Here is a 6446-nt window from a genome sequence, read left to right on the forward strand (position 1 = left end):
CAAAAGCCGAAACTAATGCCGCAACGTGTACGTAGTTATCGTGCGACTCCTAGAGCTTGTTTTTTCAATAATACAACCCTGCAGTGCCAGAAGAGTCGGTGTTTTAAACGCAGAGAGTGTTCGTATACAAAAGAAACTAAAATTAAACAAGCAGAAATGTGTGCAAACTGGACACAAGTCGAGACCACGGAGCTCCTTACTATCCGCGCTGAAGCTGAGATCGCTCGCCATTATACGTCACATCAGGATGTCACGTGTCAACTCGACCCGGGACCGTTAAGCGTTGTGTGTGAAAGCGCACATTACGGTATTTCGCTGGCAGTGTGAATGGACCAAATCTAGCATCCCGGGAACAAATGCCGGGTCGCATTATCCGTGTATTTGCTGGAATCGCAGTGTGAAAGGGGCTATAGAAAATTTTAATTAAAGCTGCACTATACTTTTTCCGTTCACTAGAGGGCGCCTATTCAAAACAAAGGCGTAGCTTGATGGCGCCAAGTTTGAGTGCAGATTCTTAGGACATGTGGCCTTCACCTCACAGCCAGTTGGAAATTATCGGGATAGGACTCATGCAGAAATCATGTTAATGGATGCGGTTATTAACGTTACTGTAGTATGAAGCAGAGCAGGACAGTGTTGTGAAGCTGAGCGAGGCCGCTGGAGCGATTGTTGAGCAACACACAGCTCGCGAGCAGCGGGACTTTTATTATGACGGGACACAGTCGCCGGCGCTATTTTCACTTTTCCGGTCATGAGTATGAGGTAACGCAGCTCTGTTTATCATATTAGATACATTTGAGTGTGTTGAAAATGATATTATGACATTACTCTGTGTTCGCTCAGCGGCTGCTGTGACACTTGTTCACACTGCTAAGAGTAAAGCGCTTCTGCCAAATAAAACTGGAAACCGAGGGTAACACAGATCTGGCGCAACTGACAGGTGAATCCCTCAGAAGATATGATCTGATTAATTGTAAATAAAATAAGATGTATATATTAACATATAAATAACACACACACACACACACACACATAATTGTATATATTTAGTTAAATATCTCCAAAAACAGACAGACAGACAGATAGATAGATAGATAGATAGATAGATAGATAGATAGATAGATAGATAGATAGATAGATAGATAGATAGATAGATAGATAGATAGATAGATAATGGGTTGTAAATATTGAAAACAGAATGAAATGTTTAGTGACTTGGTTGCAGATATCTAGGAAAATACACCCGTCACACGGCCCTTTCTGCAGGCTAGCTAAACAGCAGTCCCGCGGGAGAAGGGCTAATCACCTCAGCTTCGTACTTGGAGAGGGTTCAAATCAGAACGTGGGGCGTGTGTGTGTGTGTGTGTGTGTGTGTGTGTGTGTGTGTGTGTGTGTGTGTGTGTGTGTGTGTGTGTCAGAGAGAAGAGGGTGGCAGGGGCCTTGTTAATGCTAAACGTCTAAATGTGAGTTGCGATTGATCTCACTGTAGGTGTCAAAGGCCTGATTTGATGCACACAAACAGGGAGTCTCCACGGGTTCACTCTCCATGACATCACTGAGCCAGCAGCGCTCTAATTGGACAGCACTTACAGGTATACCCCGCTCTTTGTCTCTGTTTATCAATGATAAAGATATAAAGGAAATTAACAAAATATTTTTGGATTTAATTTGGAAAAATTAAGAAGAAGCAGCCTACTCTCTAATTCCAGAGGTGAAGGTGGCCTTGACTTTTTGGACTTTGCAATTATTTATACCTTTAAAGTAAACTGGCTGAAAAGATGCCTTATGAACCCAGTGTCATTATGGGTTTTCATTCCAAAAAATGTATATTTAACAAACTTGGTTGTCTATCTTTGTTATTACCCATTTCCTTATAACTTTCATCAACAAACATTGTTTTGTTCATTTTTTTCTGCACAAAATTCTCATTTGAAACAACACTCAAATAACTATTAGAAAGTTCTATTAGAAATAGAACTATTAGAAATATCTAGTAGAAATACATTTATTTTTCTCCCTAGATGGTATAACGATACGATAACGATAATGGTTTTGGTAATAGGCTTATTCTAAATTATAAGCAATTTTTCAGTTCCACCAAAGGAATACGGTCCGTGTATAAAAGCAATCCCAGCAGGTTTAATCCAATTAATTACAAATCACCTTCGTAAATCACTCAAGTTCGGCAAAGGTAACAGTGTTTATCCGGCTTTATGCTTGGGTGGTATTCACATTGTAGATCGAAAATGCAACAACAAACATACACAAAATCTTTCAAATGAAGAGAAAGATTACTCCAAGGGGTAAATTCTATTGGGGTTCTCTTGTAACAAATGTAAATTGTAGAAAGGCCTGGTTTTTGCCAAGTACATTTTGAAATATATATGAAATATAAAATTTATTATAAAATCCTTCATAAGGTCTGTTAACTGATATATTTCTAAATATTCTGATATTGATGAAACATGTTATTTTTGTGGTTTTGTAGAAGAAACAACCGGCCATTTATTTTGTGATTGTAATAAGATTTTTTGGACTGAATTAAGTTATTTTATCTTTAGACCTATATGACCCACAAAGAGATTTCCCTTTATTATGAAAACCCAAAACTGCTGTTCCTTGAATATGTGGTTAATTTCTTTCTCTTATATGCAAAATTCTTCCACAAGCAAAAATGGCTTCTTCAAGTTACCTTCAAGCTTTCCTCTTTTTCTTGCTGCATTTAACTTTTATTTCATCACTAAAACTTACATAAAAAGTACAACATTTTTTATGCATTATGATGATTTATTCAAAGATAAGACTTTATTATTATGACTTTTATTATTATGATTTCTTTCTGTGTCTGTAATTGCATATTGTGGTGTATTCAAATTCAGGATATTAATATTTGTTTTTGTTTCATATCATTTTGATTGTTCGGTGTAAGATATACAACCACTTCATATTTCCCTGATCTTATAGTTCTGCAATAAACACAAAACAAAAAAGGACAGCATGCACTTAGAAGCTCCAACCTTCAAAATATTCATTAACTTATTTAAATCAGATTTTAGTGACATCTTTTAAGCAATAGGGATATTTTAGTGGTATTCCAAGAAAATTTAGTAATAGTGTAAGCCTCTTATTTGATCTTATTTAATTGTTATTTAGTGAACTTCAATGTGATTATTTTATGATATACTGTATAGGTCATTTTCATACTCTGCATGAGGGTTATGGCTCCTTCCTAAAATACTGCTGTCTCACTGGAAAAGGCAGATTTTGATTTATTACACAGGCATTTCAAGAAAGTCTTTTAATGAACAAAATTGACAGAAGAGGCTAAAAAATATGGTTTCCACTTCACTTGATGAAGTCACTTGATGAGTGCCGATTTCTGCCCTGCGTTGATATATTTAATCTACATGACACATTAAAGGGCTCATTCCTCATTTTTTAAATTTATTAAAGGCCTTTAAGATCTCAAACACAAACTGTGATTTTCTACTTGTTATCGCTTATCAGACACTATACAAATTACTTTTTTTAAAAAAATGATCAATAAACAACAACCTCCAAATCATTGAAGTTGCTTTTACAAAAAAAAAAAAAAAAGGGTTGCTCTCAGGAGCTCAGTGAATTCAAGCGTGGTGCTGTGATAGATTGCCACCTATGCAGTCTATTTGTGAAATTTCCTCACTACTAAATATTCCACGGTCAACTGTTACTGGTAATATAAAGTGGAAGCAATTTGGAACAACAACAACTCAGCCACAAAGTGGTAGGCCATGTAAAACATCAAGTGCAATGCAAAGTATTGGATGCAGTGGAGTAAAGCACGCTGCCACTGGACTCTATAGCAGTGGTGATGTGTTGTCTGGAGTGACCAATCACGCTTCTGTGTCTGGCAATCCAATGGAGGAGACTGGGTTTGATGGTAAGAACGGTACTTGCCTGACTGCATTGTGCCGAGTGTAAAGTTTGGTGGAGAGGGGATTATGGTGAGGTTTTTGTTTTTGGGGGGGGGGGGGGGGGTTGGTGGCTTGGCCCCTTAGTTCCAGTGAAAGATACTCTTAATGCTTCAGCATACCAAGTAAATTAAGAAAAATGGCATGCTCATAAATCTGTGGGAAGTGGGAACAGTTTGGGGATGGCCCCTTTCTGTTCCAACATGACTGCACACCAGTGCACAAGAATCCTGTGCACTGAGGAGTGAGCAGAGAATCTGAGCCAGGACTTCTAGTCCAACATCAGTGCCTGACCACACAAAGGAGCTTCTAGAAAAATGACCAAAAATTCCCATAAACACACTCCTAAACCTCGTGGAAAGCCTTCTCAGCAGAGTTGAAGCGGTTGTAACTGCAAAGGGTATAGGCCAACTACATATTAAAGGATTAAGAATGGAATGTCATGTGAATGTAAAGGCGGATGTCCCAAACTGGTTTGTGGATTTTATATATATATATATAGGATTATTAGGAACAGCTGTTCAATTTCTCATTAATGCATTTATCTAATCAACCAATCCCATGGCAGTTGCTTCAATGCATTTAGGGGTGTGGTCCTGGTCAAGTCAATCTTCTGAACTCCAAACTGAATGTTGTGGGAAAGAAAGGTGATTTAAGCAATTTTGAGCATGGCATGGTTGTTGGTGCCAGACGGGCCGGTCTGAGTATTTCACAATCTGGTTAAAGTTACTGGGATGTTCACACACAACCCCTAAAAATAGGAAAAAGAGGCTAAAATTTGCACAAGCTCACCAAAATTGGACAGTTGAAGACTGGAAAAATGTTGCCTGGTCTGATGAGTCTCGATTTCTGTTGAGACATTCAGATAGAGTCAGAATTTGGTAGCCTAGAAATCTAGACGCACCGTAGCGGCAGCAAATCTAATCTGCCCGCGAGTGTCGTCTAGCAACTCCCAATACACGTCTGAGCTGTAAGCGCCAAACTTTGGTCAGGCCAATCACATCATGTATAGTCGGTGGGCGGGGCTCAACATGACGGCCGAGTTGCGACCGAGATGGCTTTTTACCCCTGTGCAGGCTGGTGGTGGTGGTGTAATGGTGGATGGGGATGTTTTCTTGGCACACTTTAGGTCCCTTAGTGCCAATTGGGAATAGTTTAAATGCCACGGCCTACCTGAGCATTGTTTCTGACCATGTCCATCCCTTTATGACCACCATGTACCATCCTCTGATGGCTACTTCCAGCAGAATAATGCACCGTTACAAAGCTTGAATAATTTCAAATTGGTATCTTGAACGTGACAATGAGTTCACTGTACTAAAATGGCCCCCACAGTCACCAGATCTCAACCCAATAGAGCATCTTTGGGATGTGGTGGAACGGGAGCTTCGTGCCCTGGATGTCCATCCCACAAATCTCCATCAACTGCAAGATGCTATCCTATCAATATGGGCAAACATTTCTAAAGAATGCTTTCAGCACCTTGATGAATCAATGCCACGTAGAATTAAGGCAGTTCTGAAATATACACAGACAAAATGTGTAAAAGTTGTCAACTTTTAGGAATAAGCATATAGATGGCATTGAGGTGGGCTAAACACCACAGAACTGACAGACTAGTATACACAAACACTCCTCGAGCTTATATGTCTGAGCAGATATCTCTTTTAATCAACTCCATGTGAGCGAGTGAGACAGCAGCTGCTGGAGGACAGATTACTGTTTATTATAAAGCAATAAAGGCTCACATCCAATTAATTAGGAAAATATGTTGAAGTATTATCAAATGTCAAACCAAAGTATAACAATGAAAATGTATAGGCAAAAGAAAACAAAAATTATTAAAATAATTTACACTACCATTAAAGATTGTCTCTTAGGCCTCACCAATGCTGCATTTATTTGATCAAAAACAGTAACATTGTGAAATATTACAATTTAAATGTATTCCTGGGAGAGTAAAGCTGAATTTTTTCAGCATGCGCATCATTACTTCAGTGCTCTGGGTGTCACAATCAGACTGATATGCTGCTCAAGAACATAATTATAATCAATGGTGAAAATGTATTATATTTCATGTTTGTGAAAAATGTGAGATTTTTTTGGTCATGATTCTCTGATGAAAACAACAGCATTTGTAACATTATACATATCTTTAATGAAACTTTTGATCAATTTTAATGCATCCTTGCTCAACAAAATATCTTTAGAAATAAAACATCTTACTGACCCCGTTTTTTGTGTGTAGGTGGAGGTTTACCGTTAAAATGCTAAAACACTAAATTATAAAACTCTGCCTGACTCTCCGGAAAAAGAGTTAATAAACACCTTTAATGCAACCATCACTTCTCTTCCTCTTAAGTCTGGCTTATTCCATTACATAACGGCGCTTAGATTTTTTTTTTAAGTGAGTCTGATGTTCTGAGCATGGCATGTGCTTCGAACCGAGATTAAGATCAGAGATCACGACTCACAAGATCCAACTCATTCGGAAAA

The sequence above is a fragment of the Pseudorasbora parva genome, chromosome 21, assembly GCF_024679245.1.
Source record: "Pseudorasbora parva isolate DD20220531a chromosome 21, ASM2467924v1, whole genome shotgun sequence".
In the NCBI taxonomy this organism is placed as follows: Eukaryota; Metazoa; Chordata; class Actinopteri; order Cypriniformes; family Gobionidae; genus Pseudorasbora; species Pseudorasbora parva.